Source organism: Leopardus geoffroyi, chromosome C1 (assembly GCF_018350155.1).
Source record: "Leopardus geoffroyi isolate Oge1 chromosome C1, O.geoffroyi_Oge1_pat1.0, whole genome shotgun sequence".
Classification (NCBI taxonomy): Eukaryota; Metazoa; Chordata; class Mammalia; order Carnivora; family Felidae; genus Leopardus; species Leopardus geoffroyi.
In genome coordinates, this window is record NC_059328.1 from 92,539,013 (window position 1) to 92,566,080 (window position 27,068).

The 27,068-nt window shown below is 38.0% G+C and overlaps 1 protein-coding gene across 2 annotated transcripts in view; it reads left to right on the forward strand.

Moving 5' to 3' along the window:
* Positions 1–27,068, forward strand: part of FAM102B (family with sequence similarity 102 member B) — a 95,388-nt gene that overhangs the window by 1,073 nt on the left and 67,247 nt on the right. The gene's annotated exons all lie outside the window — the stretch shown is intronic.

Below are 27,068 nucleotides of genomic sequence, written 5' to 3' on the forward strand. Positions count from 1 at the left end.
CTTGACTTCAGTCAAGTGTTCCCTGGCAGATGAGACAACAGTCTGTGCCTCATCGGAAAGCTGCGTCTCCAGTTACGCGCTCAACACTCACTGAATTACCAGCCTTGAGGTGGCCACTAGTGGCTCTCAGTGTAAAGGACTTGGAACCAGAAGGAAAGCCCAGACCTGCGCTCATTTTGAAATGAACCCCAAGGCACTCTCAGGGAGAGTCGTTGGCATATTGCGGACTGAAGTCAAGGGTCATAGTGTTCCTTAAGTAATTTAAGGCCTATTGGGTAGGTTGACAGATTTACCCTAAGGTAAGTGTTCTTTAAGAAAATAGGAAATTTACATAATTTTTAAAAATGAACTTTTAAGTTCCTGAGATCAAGAAAAGAGATTAACAATTAATACTTATTTTGCCTAAATTTACTGTTCATGAACTTTATTTTTACCCTAAAAAATATTCTGCTTTCTTTTGATCTGTCATCCCTATTAATGTAAAGAGAATAAGATAAATAGGTTGTGAAATTGGGGCCAGAAGATTGTCTACAGTGGCAACACTGAAGCCTATAGAAGCCAGAAAATGTAATGGCTAGTTGGCCAAAGCCAAGGATTTATAAAACATTATTGACTCTCAGAATTAAAAAACAGTTAGCCAAGGATACTTTTAAAAATTAAACTGTGATGACAAATCTTTTGTGGCTATTCAGCTAATTAATTACACTGCAATCATTTTAACACACTGGTAGGAGAACAGTGTAACTTAAAATGGTGCACCAACTATTGTACCAGCTCCTAAAGTGTTGAAAAACCAAAGCCAATTCTTGAATGTCCTGTAGGTACAAATGACTGTTATCCTGGATCTTACCCTGTTTGCTGCAGGGTCACATGCCCCACTAATGGCTGTTAGACCAGCTCTTCTGGGCCAGTGATGACACCTGGTGGTCAGGGTACTACTTCTCTCTTAACTCTTTCCTCCCTCAGATTATTGATTTGGCTTGCTACTGACAAATCGTTATTTCAGTGTTGCAGGTAATCATTTATTCAGCAAATACATGTAAATTGGGTCCTTTAAGCTTATTACCTTATTTCATTCTCACAGAAAACCTGTGAGGTAGGGATTCACATTTTATGAATGAATAAACTGAGACTCAGGTTAACTTTCCCTAGGCATCCACATGTGGTAAGTGAAATGCCAAGATCTTGATATGGGTCTGTCTGATTTCAGATTGATGCCAGATGAAGGAGAAAAGTGTGCTGTGCTGAGTAGGGAGCTTCCTAATGGTTTTAACAAGCAAGGGGTATTATTTGATTTCTAATTTGCAAGAGTTGGAAAGGAAAAAGCAGAGTATCCTGGGTTAAATTCACCCCCTTCTCTTCCAACAAAAATGTGACCTTAATGAAAATCAGTAGGGTTGAGAATAGTGCTCTATCCGGCCAAATAAAAACCCCTGTAGTTTGGAGGGAAATGATTCATAAGGAGCCTGTGCCTTGTTAGGGAGAGGTAGTTTGTGTAAAGCTAAGAGCAAGGATTTAGGATAAGGCAGATCTGAGCCTAAATCCTGACTCCACCGTGGTAAACCTGGGTAGGTTACTCAGCCTCTCAAAGATTGCATCTACAAAATAGAAACCATCACTGGCATATGGGGTTGTTGTGAGGATTTAGTAAGTTGATGTACCAAAAACAGATATCACAGTGCTCTAGCACACAATTGACATTTAAAGAGAAGACGAGGAGCTTGTCTGAGAGGGTTTGCTTCCTTTAGATGTTGATACTTAACTCCTTTATCCTGACAATTACAAAAGTGTTGGTTTGAAAACGATACCTTAGGGGCGCCTGGGTGGCTCAAATAGTTAAGTGTTGGACTTCGGCTCAGGTCATGATTTCGCGGTCTGTGAGTTCAAGCCCCACATCAGGCTCTGTGCTGACAGCTCAGAGCCTGGAGCCTGCTTCAGATTCTGTGTCTCCCTCTATCTCTCTGCCCTTCCCCCACTCACGCTGTGTCTCTCTCAAAAATAAATAAACATTAAAAAAAATTGAAAAATGTACCTTATTCTACGAGGGGAGAAAAAAACCTGAAATATCTAAAGGATGTGAATTATTTTTAAATTACCTAATTTTTAATTATTGGGTACCAGGCTAGGCATTGCATCTGTAATTAAATGCTAGAATTTAATTTTTTTAAATAACTTTATGTGCCTCCTATAAATCAAATATGGCTAACACTATAACATTTCTCCCATAAAAAATATGAAATTGGGGCACCTGTGTGGCTCAGTCGGTTGGGCATCCAACTTCAGCTCAGGTCATGATTCATAGTTCCTGAGTTCGAGCCCTGATTGGGCTCTGTGCTGACAGCTCAGAGCCTGGAGTCTGCTTCCAATTCTGTGTCTCCCTCTCTCTGGCCCTCCCCTGTTCACGCTCTGTCTCACTCTCTCAAAAATAAATAAACATTTTAAAAAAATATATGAAATTAACTTCATAGAAAAGGGTTAACATAGCAGGCCCAAGACTAATTTCTTTTTTTTTTTTTTTTTTTTTAATTTTTTTCAACGTTTATTTATTTTTGGGACAGAGAGAGACAGAGCATGAACGGGGGAAGGGCAGAGAGAGAGGGAGACACAGAATCAGAAACAGGCTCCAGGCTCTGAGCCATCAGCCCAGAGCCTGACGCGGGGCTCGAACTCACGGACCGCGAGATCGTGACCTGGCTGAAGTCGGACGCTTAACCGACTGCGCCACCCAGGCGCCCCAAGACTAATTTCTTAAAAAGACCTGCTTACAATGTTTTTGCTGGCATCAGGGAACTTGAATGGTCATCAGTTCCCTACACTGATGTAAAACTTTAGAGTGTCTCACTGTGCCTAGACTACAAACAATGTGATTTACGCTGAATACTTTCCAGGAGTCTGGAATTTTGGTCTGTGCCAGGGGGAAGGGTGGCTATATGACCAGTCACCAAATGAGCTTCCTTGGTAGACGACAGGTGTTGCCACAATTTGATGCCGGAGAAACTGTGTTCTGGGTGACTCCACTGGGAAGACTTAGAAACTTGCCCATGGTTTCCAAGGACTTTGGTCCATGAACCTTTTCCCTTTACTGATTCTGCTTTGTGTCCTTTCACTATAATAAATCTTAGAAATGAGCATGACTATATGCTGAGTCTTATGAGTCTTCCCAGTGGATCACTCAACCTGGGGATATTCTTGGAGACCCCTGATGCATGAATGTACATAAAATAATAATTCATTTTTTTAGAGAAAAGCCTTAGAGGTACATATCAAATTATAAATATATTTAGCTTTATACAGAAATTAAAGATGCAGATCATTCATTGCTCACCAAATATTAATTGAGCATTTACCAGGTTTCTAACTGTGTATCAGGGGCTCTGAGAAGGACAACAAATAAAAATGCCCATAAATGAATTAGCTCTACTTAATGAAATTAGATCATAGATGTATAATTGCTCACCAGTAGGAGACAGTATGATTTAGTGGCTAATCAATGGGTGAGACAGTATATGAGTGTTGTTGAAATTCTGTAGGTAGAGGATTTATTTGCAGCTGAAATGGTTACTGAAAACCATATTGGCTTTTCAGCTGAGCATGCCAGGAGGATGAATTTGCATTGACAAGGAAGTGAGGGTGAGAGGGCAGCTTGAGCAGGTTATCAGTAGGAGCTGGTGACAGATCAGCTTGATTGCAGAGAGAGTTCACACCGAACAGAAGCAAAGATAAAGACTTTGAAACCATTTACAAAGAGTTTGCTTTCCACTGCTCATTGGATAAAAGTCAATTTGAGATTCTTGCACTAAGGTGTAATGTGATTAAAATGGTATTGAAGATGGCTAGCGGGCTGATGTTTGTCAGATTCAAGTGGGGATAGACTAGAAGTGGGGAGACAAAGTAGGAGTCTGTTAAAATAACCCAGGAAGGAGCTAGTAAGAACCTGAACTTGGAGGTTGTTCTATATAAGTAACTGATAAAATGATAATGCTATGACAAATGCCCTTATGACATGACAAAGAAGTCCAGAAGAATCTTTGTTTCATTTTGTTTTGTTGAGGTATATCGTGGTGTATTTGAGGTGTATTTGTTGATACAATACTTTGGGGGGAGGATATGAAGAGGTAGGTTTTATGTTTAACACACAACATTGAGGTGACAGTGAGCCTGATAAGCACTTAGAGAAATTTATTGTAGATTTCTTAGCTTCTGTTCTATTGCAAATAAGGCTGCTTACTAAACTTTTCATCTAGAATTTCCTTACACTGTTTTGCCTTTTTATCAACGTTTATTTATTTTTGGGACAGAGAGAGACAGAGCATGAACGGGGGAGGGGCAGAGAGAGAGGGAGACACAGAATCGGAAACAGGCTCCAGGCTCCGAGCCATCAGCCCAGAGCCCGATGCGGGGCTCGAACTCACGGACCGCGAGATCGTGACCTGGCTGAAGTCGGACGCTTAACCGACTGCGCCACCCAGGCGCCCCTGTTTTGCCTTTTTAAAGATAAGTAGTGAAAATTAATTTTAGAAGGATCCAGTTTCTCCTGGGAAAGTGTGCTTAGTGAAGGGGTTAGAAATAATATAAAGACCAGAATGTGTTTATTTGTGATAAATGTTATTAAAATTGTCAGATTTTACATATCATAATAAATAAAACATTCAGATAACACTTTGTATGATTACAGTAATCTAATAAACTGAAACCCAATTATTGCCTAATAAAATATTTTTGAACCTTTCAAAAAGACAGAAAATTACATTATTTAAATCTTTTAAGAGCATGCTTCCTTTGTAAAAGCATTTAAATCTCTTGAGGTTTCTTAAGATTGTGAGAACAAGTTTCATTTCTGGTCTGCTTTAATAAAGGAATAAGAAGAAAATTTTCCTGCATTTTTAGGATTCCCAAGTTTGCCATATTTTGTTCAGCTTTTTCTGTGCTCATCACTAAATACTTCTCTAAGTTTCACATGAGCCTGTGGCAAAAACCATGTGAATTCAGGGAGTGTCTGGAAAGCTAATGAGCACATCTGTGTGTTGGATCTTTTACTCTGTAAACAAGCTGAAGGGATTTCTTCTCTTTGGCCAAGGTACGTCTTCATGTTTTCAAGATTTTAGTTCACTGTGCATTGTGTACTTATTTTTAATAATTTTTTTCCATATTGCAAAAGTGAGAGATTCTTATGAAAAATTTAGAAAATAGACGGGTGCCTAGGTGGCTCAGTAGGTTGAATGTATGACTTCAGCTCAGGTCGTGATCTCATGGTTGGGTTTGTGGATTCAAGCCCCACATGGGGTTTTGCAACGACAGTGCAGAACCTGCTTTGGATTCTATCTCCCTCTAAAAAAAAAAAAACAAACATTTAAAAAAAATTTTTTTTAATTTAGGAAATAGAAAAGCAAAAAGAAAGAACAAAAGTTGCATATAAAGGACCAACTAGAAAGTATCGCTATTATATTTTGGTATATAACATGGGAGTCTTTATTGATACACACACACAGATCACATCACATCACATACTTTTTTAAAATCCAAAATAGTATCATAATGTACTTAATATGTTTTTCCCTTAATGTGTCTTCCCATATCATTACATATTCAATTACAAAATATTTTTTAATAGGTTGTATATCATTCATTCCATTGTATGGATCTCCATGGTTAATTGAACCATGCCTCTTTTGAAATAGTCTTTATTCTATGCTACCTTTTTTTTTTTAAGTTTATTTATTTATCTTGAGAGAGTGCCCAGGAGTGGGGCGGGGCTTGGGGGGGTGAGGGGCGCAGAGAGAAAATCCCAGGCAGGCTCCGCACCATTAGCACAGAGCCCCTTATGGGGCTCAAAACGACAAACCGTGAGATCATTACCTGAGCTGAAACCAAGAGTCAGATGCTTAACCGACTGAGCCACCCAGGTGCCCCTCTCTGCTATCTTTTTAATTAATACTTTTATGAACACACTACAGTGAGCATCATTAAAACCAAATTTTGTGCACATCCATCATTATTTTTTAGGACTAATACTTAGAAATGGAATTACTGAATCAAAGGGAATGCAGATTTCTAATGCCCTTGATGAATTATCAACTTGCCATTCAGTACACTAAGTTGACTTTTTAAGGTAAAAAATACTAATGATTAGCAAATATGAAAAATAACCAGTATTAGAAATGCTGTTTGGCCATATGGCACAGAATTCTATTTTTTCATATATAATTCACATATATATCATATTAGTTTCAGGTGTACAACATAGGGATTTGACATTTGTATACATTGCAAAGTGGTCACCACAATAAGTCTAATTACCATTTGTCACCTTACAAAGTTAATACTCTATTATTGACTATATTTCCCATGCTGTATACTATATCCCTATGATTTATTTATTTTATAACTGGAAGTTTGTACTTCTGAATACCCTTCACTCATTTCGCATCCTCCCAACCCTTTCTCTCTAACAACCGCCAGTCTGTTCCCTATATCTATGAGTCTGGGTTTTATTTAAAAAAATTTTTTTTTACCATTTTCATTTATTTTTGAGAGACAGAGACAGAGCATGAGCAGGGGAGGGGCAGAGAGAGAGGGATACATAGAATCCAAAGCAGGTTCCAGGCTCTGAGCTGTCAGCATAGAGCCCGACACAAGGCTGGACCCCACGAACCATGAGATCATGACCTGAGCTGAAGTTGGATGCGCAACCAACTAAGCCACCCAGGTGCCCCTTGTTTTGTTTTTTAGTTTCAATATGTAAGTTAAATCATACAGTATTTGTCTTTGTCAGATTTATTTCTTTTATTATAATACAAGATCCATCCATTGTGCCATTGCCACAAATGGCAAGAAATCATTCTTCTTTATGACTGAATAATATTCCATTATATATGTATACCATATCTTCATCCATTCATCCATCAATGGACACATCAATAGACACATGTTTCTATTATCTTGGCTATAGTAAATAATGCTGTAGTGAACATAGGGTGAGTATATCTTTTTGAATTAATATTTTTTTCTTCAGATAGATAGCCAGTAGTGAAATTGCTGGATCATATGGTAGCTCTATTTTTAATTTTTTGAGGAATCTCCATACTGATTTCCATAGTGGCCACACCAATTTACGTTCCCACCAGTAGGGTTCCCTTTTCTTCACATCCTCCCTAATACTTGTTATTTCTTGTCTTTTTGATAATAGTTATTCTTAAAGGTGTAACGTATTTCATTGTGGTTTCGATTTGCATTTCCCTGATGATTCGTGATATTGAGCATCTTTTCATGTGCCTGTTAGCTATCTGTATGTCTTCTTTAGAAAAACATCTATTTAAATCCTCTGCCTATTTTTTTTTTAGTTTTTATTTGAATTCCAGTTAGATAACATATAGTGTATTATTGGTTTCAGGTATACAACAAAGTGATTCTGCACTTCCATACAACACTTGGTGCTTATCAAAACAAGTGTGCTTCTTAATCCCCATCACCTATTAAACACATCCCCCCACCCACCTTCCCTCTAGTAACCATCAGTTGGTTCTCTGTATTAAGAGTCTGTTCTTGGTTTGCCTCTCTTTTCTTTTTCTCTTTGCTCATTTATTTTGTTTCTTAAATTACACATATGAGTGAAATCATATGGTAATTTGTCTTTCTCTGACTTATTTTGCTTAGCACAATACTCTCTAGCTCCATCCATGTCCTCACAAATGACAAGATTTCATTGTAGATATGTCTCTTGAAGCAAAGGAAACAAAAGCAAAAATAAACTATTGGGACTTCATCAAGATAAAAAGCTTCTGCACAGCGAAGGAAACAATCAGCAAGACTAAAAGGCAGCCTACAGAATGGGAGAAGATATATGCAAATGACATATCTGATGAAGGGCTAGTGTCCAGAATATATAAAGAACTTTTGAAACTCAACCCCCGAAAGACAAATAATCCAATTAAAAAATGGGCAGAAGACATGAACAGACATTTCTTCTCCAAAGAAGACATGCAGATGGCTAACAGACACATGAAAAGATGCTCAACATCACTAATCATCAGGGATATACAAATCAAAACTACAATAAGATATCACCACACACCTATAAGAATGGCTAAAATCAACAACACAAGAAACAACAGGTGGTGGTGAGGATGTGGTGAATGGGGAACCTTCTTGCACTGTTGGTGGGAATGCAAACAGGTATGGCCATTGTGGAAACAGTATGGAGGTTCCTCAAAAAATTAAAAACAGAACTACCCTATGATCCAGCAGTTGAACTATCAGGTATTTACCCAAGGAATATAAAAATACCAATTCAAAGGGGTACATGCACCCTGATGTTTATAGCAGCATTGTCTATAATAGCCAAATTATGGAAACAGCCCAAGTGTCCATTGACTGATGAATGGATAAAAAAAGATGTGTGTCTACACACACACACACACACACAGGAATATTACTCAGCCATGAATAAAATGAAATATGTGCCTATTTTTTTAATCTTTAAAAAAAATTTTAATGTTTATTTATTTTTGAGAGAGAGAGAGCACAGGGAGGGGCAGAGAGAGAGAGAGAGGGACAGAGGATCTAAGCCAGCTCTGTGCTGACAGCAGAGAGCCTGATATGGGGCTTGAAATCATGAACCGTGAGATCATGACCTGAGCCAAAGTCGAACACTTAATCAACTGAGCCACCCAGGCACCCCTCTCTGTCTATTTTTAATTTGATTGTTTGTCTATTTTTTTTTTAATTTTTTTTTCAACGTTTATTTATTTTTGGGACAGAGAGAGACAGAGCATGAACGGGGGAGGGGCAGAGAGAGAGGGAGACACAGAATTGGAAACAGGCTCCAGGCTCTGAGCCATCAGCCCAGAGCCTGACGCGGGGCTCGAACTCACGGACCGCGAGATCGTGACCTGGCTGAAGTCGGACGCTTAACCGACTGCGCCACCCAGGCACCCCTCTTTACACTTTTTTATGTCATCTTCAGTTTCTTTCATCAATGTCTTATACTTTTCAGTTTTTAGGTCTCTTGCTTCTTGGTTAAATTTATTTCTAGGTAACTTACTCTTTTTCCTAAAATTTATTTATTTATTTTTTTTTTTTTCGAGAGAGAGAGAGAGAGAAAGAGTGTATAAAGGGGGATGGGGGCAGCAGAGAGGGAGAGAGAAGGAGAATCCCAAGAAAGCCCCACGCTCAGCATGGAGTCCAGCGTGGGGCTCCATCCCACAACCCTGGGATCATGACCTGAGCTGAAATCAAGAGTTGTACACTCAACTAACTGAGCTAGCTAGGCGCCCCTATTTTATTCTTTTTTATAGAATTGTAAATGGGATTATTCTCTTGATTTCTCTTTCTGCTACTTTGTTGTTGGTGTATAGAAATGCAACAGATTTTTGTGTATTAATTTTGCATCCTGCAGCTTTACTGAATTCGTTTATTAGTACTGTCTTTTGGTACAATCTTTAATGCTTTCTATATGTAGTATCATGTCATCCGCAAATAGTGTCATCTGCAAATGTGACAATTTCACTTCATTTCCAAATTATATGCCTTTTATTTCATTTTCTTGCATAATTTTTGTGGCTAAGCCTTCCAATGCTGTGTTGAATAAAAGTAGGGATAGTAGGGGCACCTGGGTGGCGCAGTCGGTTAAGTGTCCGACTTCAGCCAGGTCACGATCTCGCGGTCCGTGAGTTCGAGCCCCGCGTCAGGCTCTGGGCTGATGGCTCAGAGCCTGGAGCCTGTTTCCAATTCTGTGTCTCCCTCTCTCTCTGCCCCTCCCCCGTTCATGCTCTGTCTCTCTCTGTCCCAAAAATAAATAAACGCTGAAAAAAAAAAAAAAAAAAAGTAGGGATAGTGGGCATCCTTGTCTTGTTCCTGATCCTAAAGGAAAAGCTTTTAGATTTTCACTGTTTAGTATGACATTAGCTGTGATTTTGTCAGTTATGGTCTTTATTATGTTGAGGTACATTCCCTTTAAACCCAATTTGTTGAGAGTTTTTATCTTGAGTGAATGTTGCAATTTGTCAAATGCTTTTTCTGCATTTATTGAGATGATTGTATGCTTTTTATCTTTTATTTTGTTAATGTGGTACATAATGTTGATTGATTTACAGGTATTTAACCATCCATGCATCCCTGAAATAAATCCCATTTATTTGATCTTGGTATATGATCCGTTTAATGTATTGTTGAATTCAGTTTGCTAGTATTTTGTGAGTATAGTGCAGCTATGATCATCAGGAATATTGGCCTGTAATTCTATTTTTGTGTGCAGTATCATTATGTCATTTTGATATCAGGGTAGTGCTGGCCTCATAAAATGAGTTTAGGAGCTTTCCCTCTTCAGTGTTTTTTGCTTGTTTTGTTTTTAAGAGTTTGGGAAGGGGGCGCCTGAGTGGCTCAGTTGGTTAAGCATCCCACTCTTGATTTCAGCTCAGGTCATGATCTCATGGTTCATGGGATCAAGCCCCGCATTGGGTTCCTTGCTGATAGCGAGAAGCCTGCTTGGGATTCTCTCTCTCCCTCTCTCTGCCCTTCCCCTGCTTGCGTGCTCTCCCCCCGCCCTTCTCCAAAAATAAATAAACTTTTAAAAAATAGTGTTTAAAGAGTCTGGGAAAGATAGGTATTCAATCTTTGAGTTTTTGGTAGAATTCACCAGTGAAACCATCTGGTCCTGGACTTCTGTTTGTTGAGAGATTTTTGATTATTGATTTGATCTCTTTAGTAGTAATCAGTATGTTCAGAGTTTCTATTTCTTCATGATTCAGTCTTGGAAGATTGTAAACTTCTAGGAATTTATCCATTTCTTCTGCGCTGTCCAATTTGTTGTCATATAATTGTTCTTAGTATCCTCTTGTGATCCTTCATATTTCTGAGAAGTTGTAACTTCTCCCTTTTAATTTCTGAATTTATTTGAGCCATCTTTCTTTTTTCTCTTGGGGAATCTAGCTAAAGGTTTGTCAATTTTATTTACCTTTTCAAAGAACCAGCTCTTAGTTTCATTGACCATTTGTCTTTTTAAGTCTCTCTTTTATTTATCCACTCTGATCTTTATTATTTCCTTCTTTCTCCTAACTTTGGGCTTCATGTGTTCTTCTTTGTCTTGTTTCTTTAGGTGTAAAGTTAAAGTGTTTATTTGATATTTCTCTTATTTCTTGAGGTATTGCTATGAAATTTGTCTCTTAGAACCTCTTTTACTGTATCACACAGATTTTGGTATGTTATATTTTTGCCTTCATTAGTCTTTAGATATTTTGTTATTTCTCCTTTGATTTCTTCAGTGACTTAGTAGTTGTTCAGTAATATGTTGTTTAATCTCCATGTACCTGTAGTTGTTCCAGTTTTCTTCTTGTGATTTCTAGTTTTATACCATTGTGGTCAGGAAAGATGAGTGATATTATTTCAGTCCTCTTGACTTTATTGAGATTTGTTATGTGGCCTAGAATGTGATTTGATCCCGGAGAATGTTTCCTAGGTACTTGAGAAGAATGTGTATTCAGATGCTTTTGGATGGAATATTCTGTATATATCTATTAAGTCCATCTGGTCTAACATGTCATTTAAAGCTAATATTTCCTTATGGTTTTCTATGTAGGTAATCTATCCATTGATGTAATTGGGGTGTTAAAATTCCATATTATTATTATGTTGCTATCAATTGGCCCTTTAGGTCTTTTAATATTTGCTTTAGATATTTTGGTGCTTTTATGTTGGGTGTATTTATATTTATAAATGTTGTATCTTTTTGCTGGTTTGTGATCTTAATCATTTTTGCTTTAAACAGACTATTCTGAAGTCTATTTTGTCCAATATGAGTATAACTACATCAGCTTTCTTTTTGTTTTCATTTGCATGAAACATCTTTTTTCATCCCTTCGCTTTCAGTCTGTGTGTGCCCTTCTAAAGTGAGTCTCTTGTAGGTGGTATATAGATGTGTCTTGTTTCTTAATCCATTCATCTAATCTACATCTCTTGATTGGACAACTTAGTCCAATTTACATTTAAAGCAGTTATTGGTAGATATGTACTTGTTGCAATTTTGTTAAGTGTTTTCTGGTTGTTTTTGTAGTTCCTCTCTTCCTTTCTTGTTCTTTCTCTTTTCCCTTGTGGCTTGGTGACTTTCTTTAGTGTTGTGTTTAGATTCCTTCCTCCTTTTCTTTTGTGTATTTGCTATAAGTTCTTGCTTTGTGGTTACCATGAGGCTCACATATATCATCCTATGTATATAGCAGTCTACTTTAAGTTGAAAGCAACTTAAATTTGAACACATTCCAAAACTCTACATTTTTTATTCTCCCCTGACACATTTTATGCTTTTGGTGTCACTTTTTACATCTTTTTGTTTTATGTATCCCTTAGCTAATTATTATAGTTTTTAATTTTACTACTTTTGTCTTTTAGCCTTTTAGTAGCCTTATAAGTTATTAGTCCACTACCTTTACTATATATTTACCTTTTCCAGTGAGATTTTTACTTTCATATGTTTTCTTGTTATTAATTAATGCCATTTCTTTTCAGCTTAAAGAAGTCTCTTTAATATTTCTTATAAGGCCATTTTATTTTTTTTTTAATATTTTTTTTTTTCAACGTTTATTTATTTTTGGGACAGAGAGAGACAGAGCATGAACGGGGGAGGGGCAGAGAGAGAGGGAGACACAGAATCGGAAACAGGCTCCAGGCTCTGAGCCATCAGCCCAGAGCCTGACGCGGGGCTCGAACTCACGGACCGCGAGATCGTGACCTGGCCGAAGTCGGACGCTTAACCGACTGCGCCACCCAGGCGCCCCAAGGCCATTTTAATAGAGATGGACTTCTATAGCTTTTGCTTGTCTGGAAAACTCTTTCTCTCTCCTTTAAATCTAAATGATAACCTTGCTGGGTAGAGTATTCTTGGTTTGAAGTTTTTTCCTTTCAGCACTTTGATACTTTATGCTACTCCCTTTTGACCTGCAGAGTTTCTGCTGATAGCCTCATGGGGTTTCCTTTGTACATAACAATTTGTTTTTCTCTTCCTGCTTTTAAGATTCTCTCTTTAACTTTTGACATTTTAATCATAATGTGTCTTGGTAGCATCTTTGGGTTCATTTTATTTGGAACTGTCTGGGCATCCTGGACCTGGACATCGGTTTCCTTTCCTAGGTTAGGGAATTTTTCAGCCATATTTCTTCAGGTAAGTTTTCTGCCCCTTACTCTCTTTCTTCTCTCTATAAGACCCCAGAAATGCAAATGTTATTCCACTTGATGTTGTCCTAGATGTTCCTTAAATTATCTTTATTTTTTTTAATTCTTATTTCTGTTTGCTCTTCTGTTTGGGTGAGTTTCATTGCTTTATCTTCCTCCTCACTGATCAATAGTTCTACTTCACCAAGTCTACTGTTGAATTCCTCTTGTATATTTTTCAGTTCAGCTGTTGTATTCTCCACCTCTGTGACTTGTTTGGTACTTTTTAAATATATTTTCTATCTCTTTGTTGAAGTTCTCACTGTGTTCATTCTTCTCAGTTTGGTGAGTGTCTTTATGACGATTACTCTGAATTTTTTTATCAGGTACATTACTTATCCCTGTATCATTTAGGCCTTTTTCTGAGGTTTTGCTTTGTTTTTTTATTTGGAACGTGTTTCTTTGACTCCTTATTTTACTTGACTCTGTGTTTATGTGTATTAGGTGACACAGCTCCCTCTCTGTCTTGAAGGAATGGCCTCGTGTAGGTGATAATCCTTGTCATTCAACTTTGCCCTAACTCTTGACTATCTCTCAAACCTTTGTGATTGTCTAAGCCACCTGATTTATTATTCTTGATATTCCCATGTTGAGGTTGTGCCAATACCTGTTAGTGATCCAAGGGGAGGAATCTCATTTAGCATCTAGTTTCAGACTGGAAGCCAGACCCTCAGGCAGGAGCTTTTAAAGTTTGCAAATATATACAATCTTATGGAGCCACAGTCATAATCTATATTAGCCTCCAGACCAGGAGATCTTGAGGTATTCCCTGGGCAACAGTTGCAAAATTCTGGGAAGGCTCGTTGAGCCGTAGCAAGGTGAGTGGCATGCACAAGGATGGTGTTTTCCTGCTTACATTCCCTGATAGGCCTCGTTAGCCTCTAGATGTATGGGAAACCTGAAGCCTATGCCTTGAGCTGAAGCTCCAGGCTAAGTAAATAGGCCTTTTTCACAGGAAGACTAGAGTTGTGTTTCAGTCTGCTGTCTTTGTAGTCCCCAGGTCATGATGGCCTGCCAAGAGCTGTCTTTTGGACTGTTACAGTCCCATGGAGCTCTGGAACACCAGTCCTCTTGACCAGCAGGGTCAGATAATCAACAGACATCCCCTATATGGATTGCACGTGCCCCCTGGCTTTAGTAAAAGAGCTGGAAAATCTAGGGGGTAGGACATGCTCCCCAGTGTTAGAAAAGCAACAGGAAAATGTCTTAACCTCATGTATTCATATGATTCAGCAGTGTAGCAAGTGAGTGAGTGCCTGGTCCATGCACATACACAGGCTTTAGGCTTGGGAGTAGGAGGATGCCCCAACTACTCGCACTTTCCAGCCCCAGCTGGGGGGCGGGGGGTTGGAACAGCCGGTGCTGGCATACTGTAGCTAGGGAGTGGGAGAACTCCACAACTGTATGTGCTCTCTGGTCTAAGCAGGTGAGAGGTAAGCATGACTGCTTACCCAACCCATCCTAGCAAAGCAGTTCTATATCTAAGGTCACCCACCTGTGCTAGTAGTCTATGTGAAGAGTGCCACAGTGGTTTCTGCCAGTGCCTTCATATCTAGGAAGCATCTAAACTAGCCTCTGTTCCTCCACCCAGTGCCCCCAGATCAGCAAATGAATCTCCTTCACACAAAACCTCCGTTCTTTTCAAACTGCTGTTTTTCACTGGGTCTCAGGGTGAGTAAGGATGTACATGAGCTCTCCAAGAGGGGAGTCATAGTATCCTACAGCACTTTGGGACCCCCAGACATCAGTCCTGTTGGTTTTACAAGCCAGACATTTTGGGTCTTGTCTTCATGGTTCATAGTCCAGGAGCTGCAGAGCCCATTGTGGAGTACCAACCCCTGACACCTCCAGAAGAGTGCCTATCTGGTGCCTGTCTTATGTGTCACCACACCAGGGGTGGGTTTTTTGTGAGACTGTGTCTCTGCCTCTCCTACCCATCTTGATGTGGTCCTCTTTTCCTTTGTTGTGGAGAGTACTTCATCTTGTTTTCAGATCTTTATCAGAAATGATCCATATGTAGCTATAGATGTGATGTTTCTGTGGGAAGAGGTGAGTTTGGGATCTTCCTATGCTGACATTTTGGACACCCCCCCCCCCATCACAGAGGGTTTTTTTTTTAATTAATTTATTTTTTAATTCCAGTACAATTAACATACAGTGTTAGTTTTATGTGTACAATATAGTGATTCATCCATTCTATATGCACCTCAGTGCTCATTATAAGTGTGCTCTTCATCCCCTTCACCTGTTTCACTTGTCCCCCCCACCCACCTCCCCTCTAGTAACCACCAGTATGTTCTGTATAGTTAAGACTGTTTTTTTGTCTTTTTTTCTTCGTTTTGTTTCTTAAATTCCACATAGTTAAATCATATAGTATTCCTCCAGTCATTCACTGACTTATTTCCCTTATTTCACATTATACTTTCTAGAACCATCCATGATTTCATTCTTTTTTATAGCTGAATAATATTCCATCTTCTTTATGCATTTCATCACATCTTTATCCCCCACGTCTTCTTTTGTCAATCAGTGGACCCTTGAGCTGCTTTTGTAATTTGGCTATTGTAAATAATGCTGCAGTAAACCTAATGGTGCATGTATCTTTTTAAATTAGTGTTCTCATATTCTTTGGGTAAATACCCAGTAGTGCAATAACTGGACATAGTTCTATTTTTAATTTTTTGAGGAACCTCTATGTTGTTTTCTGTAGTGGCTGTACCAGTTTGCATTCTCACCAGCAATGCAAACACTAGGGTTCCTTTTTATCCATATCCTTACCAATATTTGTTTCTTGTGTTTTTTTATTTTAGCCATTCTGACAGGTGTGAGGTGATCTCTCATTGTGATTTTGATTTGCATTTCCCTGATAAGTGATACTGAGCATCTTTTCATGCGTCTCTTGGCCATCTGTGTGTCTTCTTTGGAAAAATGTCTTTTCATGTCCTCTGCCTATTTTTATTGGATTATTTGGGGAAGGGGTATTGAGTTGTATAAGTTATTTATACATTCTGGATACTAGCCCCTTATCAGATACATCATTTGCAAATATCTTCTTCCATTCAGTACACTGTCTTTTGTTTGGTTGATTTTTTTCCTTTGCTGTGAAGAAGTTTTATTTTGATGTAATGCCAATAGTTTATTTTTGGTTTTGTTTCCTTTGCCTTAGGAGACATGTCTAGAAAAATGTTGGTACAATCGATGTCAGGAAAATTACTGCCTGTGCTCTCTTCTAGGAGTTTTATGGTTTCAGGTCTCACATTTGGGTTTTTAATCCATTTTGAGTTTATTTTTGTGTATGATGTAAGGAAGTAGTTCAATTTCATTCTTTTGCACGTAGCTGTCCAGTTTTCCCAACACCATTAGTTGAAGAGTCTACCTTTTTCCCATTGCATGTTCTTGTCTCTGTCAAAGATTAATTGACATTAATTAATTAATCATGGGTTTACTTTTGGGTCCTCTATTCTGTTCCATTGATTTGTCTGTTTTTGTGCCAATACCATACTGTTTTGATTACTACTGCTTTATAGTATATCTTGATATCTGGGATTGTGATTCCTCCAGTTTTGTTCTTCCTTTCCAGATTACTTTGGCTACTCACAGTATTTTGTGGTTCCATACAAATTTTAGGATTATTTTTTCTAGTTCTGTGAAAAGTGTTGTTGGTATTTTGGTAGGGATTGCATTAAATCTGTAGATTGCTTTGTATAGCTGGGACATTTAACAATGTTTTTTCTCCTGATCGATGAGCATGGAATATCTTTCCATTTGTGTCATTTTCAATTTCTTCCATCTGTGTTTTATAATTTTTAAAGTACAGGTCTTTTAAAGTACAAGTCCTTAGTTAAGTTTATTACTAGGTACTTTATTTTGTTGGGTACAATTGTAAATGTGATTGTTTTCTTAATTTCTTTTCTGGTTCATTATCAGTGTATAAAAATGCAACAGATTTCTGTGTATTGATTTTATATCCTGCAACTTTAGTGAATTCATTTATCAGTTCTAGTAGTTTTTGGTGGAATCTTTAGGATTTTCTATGTAAAGTATCATGTCATCTGCAAATGGTGACATTTTACTTCTTCCTTACCAATTTAGATGCCTTTTATTTCTTTTTCTTCCTGCATTGCTTTGGCTAGGACTTTCAGTACTATGTTGAATAAAAGTGGTGAAAGTGGACATCCTTGTCTTGTTGCTGATCTTAGGAAAGCTTTCCGCTTTTCACCATTGAGTATGTGTCACAAAATTCTTTATACCCTGACCAGAAATGGGGTCATCTATTCACATTATTAGAATATCTCACATTATTACAATGCTATATTGTAATAATGATAGCTAACATTTTTTAGTGCTTTTCCCATGTGCCAGAAACTTTTCTAAGCCTTTATATCCTCAAAATACCCCTAGTAGGAAGGTACTATTATTACATTATTACTGTTGTTATTTTTGCTTATACCTGAGAAAACAGAACTGCAAAGAGGCACTGGAAGTTATAGTTAATAAGCAATAGAGCTAGGAGGCAGTTTGGTTCTAGGGTACACTCTTGATCACTAAATTCTGCTGCCTTTCAAGTTTTTTTTTTTTTTTTTTTGGCTGTTTTTTTTTTTTTTTAATTTTTTTTTTTTTAATGTTTATTTATTTTTGAGACAGAGAGAGACAGATCATGAACGGGGGAGAGTCAGAGAGAGGGAGACACAGAATCTGAAACAGGCTCCAGGCTCTGAGCTGTCAGCACAGAGCCCGACGCGGGGCTCGAACTCACAGACCGCGAGATCATGACCTGAGCCGAAGTCAGACACTTAACCAACTGAGCCACCCAGGCGCCCCTCAAGTTTTATGTTTTCTCATTTTTATATTCTAACAAAATTGTAGGTAAATATATATAGTATGACTTCTGAATGCTAGTCTCAGAAAACTGGTTCCAATATGTGACACCACTAAACAGGTCACTGGACCTGGCCCCTCTAAATTTGCCCTAAGATTATTGTATATCAGACATAAGAAACATAGTACTAATACATATGTTTCTTTTTTCAAGGTGTGGTTTTCTAGTATGAAGTCCTCAAAATTCAGTCTCATTACTGGATAGTTGTGCCTTATAACAACATTATTAATATCATTTTAACCAGTAAGTTGATATTCACTGTTGCATTTCTAAGTCTTGCACAGTAAACAGTTCATAAATATTTATCAAGAGAATGCAGATATTTAGAGAAAGCATCTGTCATATCTTTGCTAAGGATGACAAATACACAGAGACCCCCAAATTAAATGTATAGGGAAGTCATTTAGGGAAGTATATGCTGTCCTATGTACATGGCTTATAAAAAATTAGTGTTCAGTTTGGGGTGTCAGCCTTTGAGGGATACTATGTGAGATCCAAAGAAATTTGTTAAGATTCTGAGGAATCTTGAATTATGTTATCAATGGGGGACTAGGGTGAGACTCGAGAGAAAATGATAGTCTTCAAATACTAAAACAAAAAAAGTGTGTATGTGAGTGTGTGTATTTGTGTGTGTATTTTACATTCTTAATTTTATTTAATTCTGATAAAATCCCTTTTATAGAGATGCTGCCTCCTATTGGGTTTGGATATACATTAGATGCTATAACATGTATATTGAAAAATAATAAGTGGTTTAAAACATATAGACGTTTGTTTTTCTCTCATATAAATTCCAAGCTGATGTGGTGGCTCTGCTCTGTCAAGTTGTCAGGGGCCCTGACTTTATCTTGTTGCTCTGTCATACCCAGGGTATTGTTCTCATCCACAGGGTCTAAGTTGGTTCACCCCACATCCGAATTCTAGCCACTAGGAAAAAGGAAAGGGGAAGAGGAGGTCCCTGTTGCAAATAGCCCATTGACCAGAACTTAAGCAGAAAGCCACACCTAGCCCCAAGAAAGGTTGAGAAATATAGTCTTTCGTGGGTGTCCGTGTACTCAGAAAAAGATTCAATTATGGTAAAGAAAAGGGAGGACAGATATCAGGGTACAGCTAGCCTCTGTCACACCACTTTTTTAGAAATGAGAAAGTTGATCCTCAGAAAAAGCAACATAATTTGTTCAAGGTCACAAATCACTTAAATGAGAGACATTTGAAAGACTATCTCATAAAGAGGGAATAGACTTATGCTGGGTGCATCAGAGGACAGAACGTAGGACCAATGGAGACGTGTTAAAGAAGGCATGTCTCTATCCAGTATGATATTAGAAAAGTAATCTCTAACATTTAGAAGAATATAGTAGTAAATAGGCTACCTCAGTCTCTGGTCCATTTGTCAGGGATATTGTCCTTCATTAGAAGGATTGGTGACCTAGACGGTTCTCAACAGCCCTTTCTAACTCCAGGATTGTGTGACAGTGCTTTCTGATTTCTGATTTTTTATCAGTATTTCCTGATACTGCTCTTTGCAAGTCTCCCATTTTAGCCAAGACTGTTCAGCTTATATTAGCCAAATGTCTGTGGGTTTCTGTCTCCTTGGTACTCTCTCCTTTGCCCACCTCTTCACCATTCTTTCAGTTGATTCACATTCCAACCATTCTTCAAGAGCTAAGTCAAATGTCTCATCACCTTTATGCCCATACCTGTCCCAACCTACAGTCCACCCACTGCTTTCCTGCAATGTTTACTACACATACTGTGTCCTTAATTAATGGTGGTTGTCTGTTGAATGAATGAAATCTTACCTCACTGTCCCACTCCAGTTTTACCTCACACTCAATTCCTATAGTTCTTGTTTCTACCCCAAACTTGTTCTTTTAAATGCCTTTATGAAAAATTTCCACATAGTATAAAATTTACAGTAGTAATAATAAATAAAGGAAAAAGTAGAAAGAAGTGTTTAACTGTTTGGGGGAGGAGAGTAGAGCAGGGAAAGTGTCATGGAAGAGAATTCCTTAGCAAGATTTTGAAAAAAGTCTAGCTGAAGGAGCAGTGTATATACACAATGGCAAGGAACAGCAGCATGGTATGTGCAGGGAACACTGTGAAGACGGGTTTATCACACTATCCAAAAGATTGTGAACTCTGAAGGAGAGAGTAACCCCGCCCCTTTCCAAACGTTCACGTTACACCACTTCACATTTAGGAAAGATCTCCTTTCGTGTGGTAGCAACTTTTCTCATAAAAGCAGAAATCCTCCTCAGATTTCTTTCAGTTAGCAAAACTGGGCGTTAATGTAGGTCTTTCCTAAACGTGAAGTGGCGTGACACAAACTTTCAGAAAGTGAGGGATACCTGTGTGTGGTATTCCCCTCCCTTATTTGTGGTTTCAGTTTCTGAGGCTTCAGTTACCAGAGGTCAACTGTGGTCAGGAAGCAGATGATCCTCCTAATGAATGGTCAGAAGGTCAGCAGTAGCCTAAGGCTGTGTCACAGTGCCTACATTATTCACCTCACTCATCACAGACCTTTTATCATCTCATATCCTCATAAGAGGAAGGGTAAGTACAGTACAGTAAGATATTTTGAGGGAGAGACCACATTCACATAACTTTTGTTACGGTATATTGTAGCTGTTCTGTTTTATCGTTACTTATTGTTGCTAATCTGTAATCTTACAGTGCTTAATTTATAAATTAAACTTTATCACAGGTACGTATGTATAGATAGGAAAAAATGTTCGCATAGAGTTCAGTACCATCCATGGTTTCAGGCATCCACTGGGAGTCTTGGAACATACCCCCCCCCCCCGCCACCGGTCATGGGGGCACTACTATAATTGTGTATTACTGCTGACACATAAAGAAAGGGAGAGAGAGTGGTCTCTATAAGGATTTTGGACTTAACTTTGATACTGTAGGGTCTATGGAGCCAAAAGCAGAGGACTGTGTGATTTATGCCAAGTTAGTAGGTTGACTTAAGGCTGGCATTTAAGAGAATTCTCATCTGACGACCTTAGCTTTCTCAGTAGCAACTGAGAAAGGATGAATAAGGAACATGAGGATAATGTAAAAGATCAGAAAAGCTTTTGTAAGTGATGGGAGAGGAAGCTGACCAAAGACAAATCCAAAAGGCCCAAGTGGAATTTAAAACATGAATTTTAGTGATAGCAATGTACATGTTAATGCATTTTTCTTCAGCAGTGCTCATAGGTTTGAGATAGTGAGATAGGAAGAAATGGTTAGAAGGTTCGATTCAGGTTTAGATGTTTGTTAGGTATGTGGAAAGACCAAGGAGGCAAGGGAATTAAGAGTGTTGGTGACAAAGGAATTTAAGCAGTCACTCATGGGATCTGCACTTCATAAGGAGAGAAACCAGGCCAGAAAGATAAATCAGGAAAATATAAAATGGTTAGAAGATGCAGGCCTGGATGATTGTATGTATGGAAGGAATGAGGCTGTGACAGATTTGGTGGAATAAGAGATGTGCTCAGAGAGTGGGGTACGGAAGCTTGAGGTTCCTTCCTTCTAGAGCAGTCAGGAGGGTTGGCAAGGTCCAGGGTGCAGGTGTTACTAAAGTGATGTAAGGATAGGCATAGGGCAAAGAACTCTGGGTCTAGGGTGTTAGGTCATGTGCATGGTGTTAAATAGTGACAATGATTGCAGGTGTGGGGGTGAAGAGAGAAAGATCAAAAAAGACGTGCTTCAGTGTGACATTAACTAGGAGAAGAAGAGTGTAGGCTGATACTATAGCCTGACATTGTGTGCCTCAAACTTGGAAGTAGAACTACAGCCTACAAATGACATTGAGGAGTTAGGGAAATTCTAGTGCCGCCTTCTGTGGAAGATGGGGGTGGAGAATAAACATCACCTATTCCACAGGGCTTCAGTACAAGTAGTGTCCCCCTGAGATAGTTGGTTTCAGTTAGGCAGTGAGTAGAGTGTTCTTATATGAAGAGGTTCAGGCTGTATCAGTTTACTTACCCCTCCGGAACCAGGGTTTCAGGCAACATGGTCAAACGAGTTGGGAAGGAGAGCAGCAACAGGAGAATGAATCAGAGCGAGGAGGGATAGAACAGTGGGAAAGAGCCAGCTGGGGATTCAGGCAGGCTGGGCGACTAGGATCTGCGTCATAGTCTTTTCCTGTGAATTACAGGGACGAGAGGTATATAGAGAAATGAATGGCCTGAAGACTTCCAATATGGACATGAAATAATTTAGCGTTCTAAGGCCCAGGTAATACAAGACACTTGCTCCAGCTGTCTCTACTACTTCACTTCTTGGAGTACAAAAACAAGGTCACGCGCATCTTTTCTTCCACTTCCTAGGAGGCCTTCTCCTTGATTGTCTGTGTCTCTCAGTCCCCTACCTACAGACGTGATCTTCACCCTCACTAACCTTGTCACCCTGTTTCAGAGGATAAATGTTCTTCCTTCTGTTCAGTGCTCATTTTTTTGAGTATCTTTGACGCCACCTGCATCTAACTTCCCTCATCCCCTGCACAATTCTGATCCAAACTTCATGAAACAATAATCCACATTTGCTGCCTCTTAAGTGTTCCTCCTCCCTGCTCAACGCTATACTCTGATTTCCACCCCACCACTCAGTGGAGACTGTCCTTGCTGACATCATCAGCCATCTCTACCACATCTAGTCAATATTTTCTTATTCCTTCATTTGTGCTCTATTCAAAATTATCTGGCAAATTTACCTCTTTCTTGAAACTTGACTATCTTGGCTTTCATGAATTTTATTCTCCACTTTAACCTCCCACTTCTGATTCTTCTGAGGTCACTTCTGCTCACCTTCTTTGTTTTTGGTTTGTTTGTTTGTTTGTTTACAGACTTAACTTTTAGAGCATTATTATGTTCCGGGAAAAATTGAGAGTTCCCATGTACCCCTTGCCCCACACATGCACAGCTTCCTGGACTATTAGCATCACCCACCAGAGGGCACATTTGTTACAATTGATGAACCTACATTCACACATCATTATCACCCAAAGTCCATGGTTGTCATTCAGGTTCACTCTTGGTGTTCTATATCCCATGGGCTTTTTGTGACAGATGTGTTCTGACACGTATCCATCTTCATAGTATCATACAGAATAGTTTCAGTGCCCTAAGAATCTTCTGTATTACCTATTTATCCCTTCTTTTCCCTAATCCCAGGCTCCATAGATTGCCTTTTCCAGAACGTCATATAGTTGGAATTATACAGTAGCTAACCTTATTCAGATTGGCTTCTTTCATTCAGTAATAACGCACTTAAGTTTCTTCCATGTCTTCACAGCTTGATAGCTATATTCTATAGTCTGAATTACCGCAAACAATATGTTCACCTACCATTCACTGTGTGTGTGTGTGTGTGTGTGTGTGTAAATTCCACTTATGTGAGTTACCTAAGGTAGTCAAATTCATAGAGACAGGAAGGAGAATGGTTGTTGCCAGGACCTGGGGAGAAAGAGGAATGGGAAGTTATTTAATGGGGACAAAGTTTCACTTTTACAAGATGGAAAGACTTCTTAAAGATTTGGTACAATATGAATGTATTTAAGACTCCTGAACTGTACAGTTAAAAATGGTTAAGATAGTAAGTTTTCTGCTATGTGTATTTTACCACAGTTTCTAAATAAGTATTTCAGTCCCCCTCCCCCAATTTTTATTAGGTCAAGCCAATTGTTTATATATTAGTATATTTAAGTAAAGTTGATTAGTATCAAGAAGAAAGTTTTCTCCTTTTAAAACTTCATAAAAAAGGAATGTTTTGCCATGAATTTTCTGAAATAGCATTGATGAGTCCATTCAGTCATTCTACAAACAATATGATTTAATAAAACTAAGATGTATCAGTTTATGTAGTAATTAATTTTTGTATAACAATTTTAGGCAGGTCCCTCTTTTTCCTACTTGTATTTGTGCTTATGTAAGCTATTTTTTTTAACAGTATCAGTCACTGATTTTTTTTTAATGTTTATTTATTTGAGAGAGAGAGAGTGAGCACAAAGCGGGGTATATAAGCTATTTTTGCTTGTGCCATAAGTCTTAAGATATTTGTCATTCACCAACAAATAGCATTTATTGATAATATTATTTCAGGTTTATCTTTTATTAAATATATTACCTTAATAAATTTGTTATGTGAAATTACTGTATATGACATTTATTTTTGTCTTTTGCATGAGTCTTTTTCATTATCTCAAATGGTATATCCTTCATAATAACAATATTATAAATATATTAAAATAATATATATTAATATATATAATAGCATAATATAGTAATAATTACTGTAAACATAGGTATAAAACAATTTTCATCATCAAGAAACCTGCAGTTTCATGAGAGATACTGACACATATATTGTTAAATGCAATATAGGACAGAGTGACCAAGTCTACAGTATATGTACAAATTTGCAGTTCAGAGGGGGAACAGAGCTGTTAATCCTGACTGAGAAAATAGGAAAGACTCCTTAGAAAAGGTGGTATGTGAGCTACACTTTGAAAGATTAGTAGGATTTATCCAGTAGGGGTAAATGGGATGGTAGAATGTCAGACATTTTGATTCTAATAACTTTTTGAATTGTGTTTATAATTAAAAACCATTTTAAGGAGCAGTACATTAATAGTGAAGTTAGTGTTTTCATTTGGTTTTATTTTGTTCTGTTTTGTTGTGTTTTTGATAAATACCCAACAATGAAATTGCTGGATCGTGTGGTAGTTTTATTTTTAATTTTTTGAGGGTCCTCCATACTGTTTTCCATAGTGGCTGCACCAGTTTACATTCCCAACAGTGTATGAGGGTTCCCCCTTTTTTCCACATCCTTACCAGTACTTGTTATTTCTTGTCTTTTTGATTCTATCCTTTCTTACAGATGTGAAGTGATATTGTGGCTTTGATTTGCATTGTCCTGATGATTACTGATGTTGAATATGTTTTCCTATACCTGTTAGCAATCTGTATGTCTTCTTTGGAAAAATCTCTACTCATTTCCTCTGCTCATTTTTTTTAATCAGATTTTTTTGCTATTGAGTTGTATGGGTTCTTTATATATTTTGGATATCGACCCCTTATTAGATATATAAGTTGCAAATATTTCTCCTTTTCAGTAGGTTGATGGTTTCCTTTACCGTGCGGAAGTTTCTTGGTTTGATGTAGTCCCACTTGCTTATTTTTGCTTTTGTTGTTTTTGCTTTTGGTGTCAAGCCCCAAAAATCGTTGTCAAAACCTATGTCAAGGAGCTTACCACTTATGTTTTCTTCTGGGAGGTTTATGTTTTCAGGTCTTATGTTCAAGTCTTTAATCCAATTTGAGTTAATTTTTGTGTATGGTGTTAGATAGTGGTCTAGTTTCTTCTTTTGCATGTTGTTGTCCACTGGTGAACTTCAGAGAGTAGTTTCATTAGAATCATAGGAGCAGAAACCAGGTTTCAAGGGGTTAAGGAGTGAACATGTGGTAAAGCAGCAGAAGCATTGAGTGTAATTGTTCTTTGGGGAAGTTTGTTAATGAAGAGAAGGAGAAAAGTGGAATTTGGTAAAGGGGGGAAACACAGGAAAAAAACAACAGTTTTACGTATTTATGTTTAGGATAGAGACCTGAAGAAACAACGTAAGAGGAAATAGGCATACAGATATTTTAAACCCATGATTGAACACCTTTCCATAATCTCAAAGAAAAAAGAATTTCCTGCCCTGACATTGGTTTCAGAAGAAATTCTCAGGCTTTTCCTAGTCAAATGCTATTTTCAAACATTGTGACTTAGATACTAGCTTACACCCAAGTCTTATTTTATCTTAATGAAATGAGGAAGTACCCAGAGTATTGATTTTGGACGTTATATGTTTGCTTCATTTCATTTTAGTGAGTCATCATTAGCATAGCATTGGAATAAACTCATTTGGTGACGTTTTCTCTCTAGTTAAAATTTTATTTATTTCCTTGTTCACAGACTGCAACCACATTTCAATAGCAATTCCTGAGAATTCTCTAGTGCTGGTGTCTAAACATTAAGTTGTTAACATTTTGAGGCCATTTCAGGGTCCCATAAAGCTTTTTGTTTTGTTTTGTTTAAGTATCACCTCTGTGTACCATCTTGAAGGTGTCCACATTTTGGTCATTTCTTTAAAGAATGACTTCAGAAAGCTCAAATGAATATCTTCCTTGGAGTGTTCTGTAGACATCACTATTTTCTCTGTTTCCGAGGCAGAGACAGTTACAGAAATAACAACCCCAGGAACATAGTTCGAAAGATTGTTTATAGTTCCTGCAAAAGAAAATAATTGGTTCCAAACTTTTGCTTGTAGTCTAAATTAATAAAGAACATTTTATAAGCAGCCATAAATTACCTTTATAATATCTATTAATGCATTTCTATTCATGGAAAAGTTAATTCAATCATTAAATTAGTAATACAGATGATAAACATTTGTAATTATATACAACTGAGAACTGTAAACTCTTTCATTATACTAATAAAGTATAAGCCTTCCTGAAGCTACCAGGAATTCGGTAGTAACTGCCATATCAACACTTGCCGTTTCCTCATTTGAGAGACTGTACGTTAGTGCCAACTGTGATAGTAAGCCAAAATGAATCTGACAGTTATTTTTTACTAAGGTCATCTGTATAAAACCAACATACAAAAAAAAAAAAAAAAAAAAGTTGAGAAGCTATTTTAAGTATTCATTGCAGTTTTCTTAACTCACCTGCTCTGCTCCCCCTGGAGTTTCCTTCTATGTGAGGAATGGTATCAGATGTGTCAGGCAATGCAGTGTGATGCCTAAGCACAAAGCTTACACTGACTGTTCTCACAGTCAGCAGGAGATACCACAGTGGGTCTTTGCCACTTAAGAAATATCCCAACCCTTGGGGCGCCTGGGTGGTTCAGTCGGTTAAGCATCCAACTTCAGCTGAGGTCATGATCTCACAATTCGTGAATTCCAGCCCCACATTGGGCACTCTGGGCCCGAAGCTTGCTTCGGATTGTGTGTTTCCCT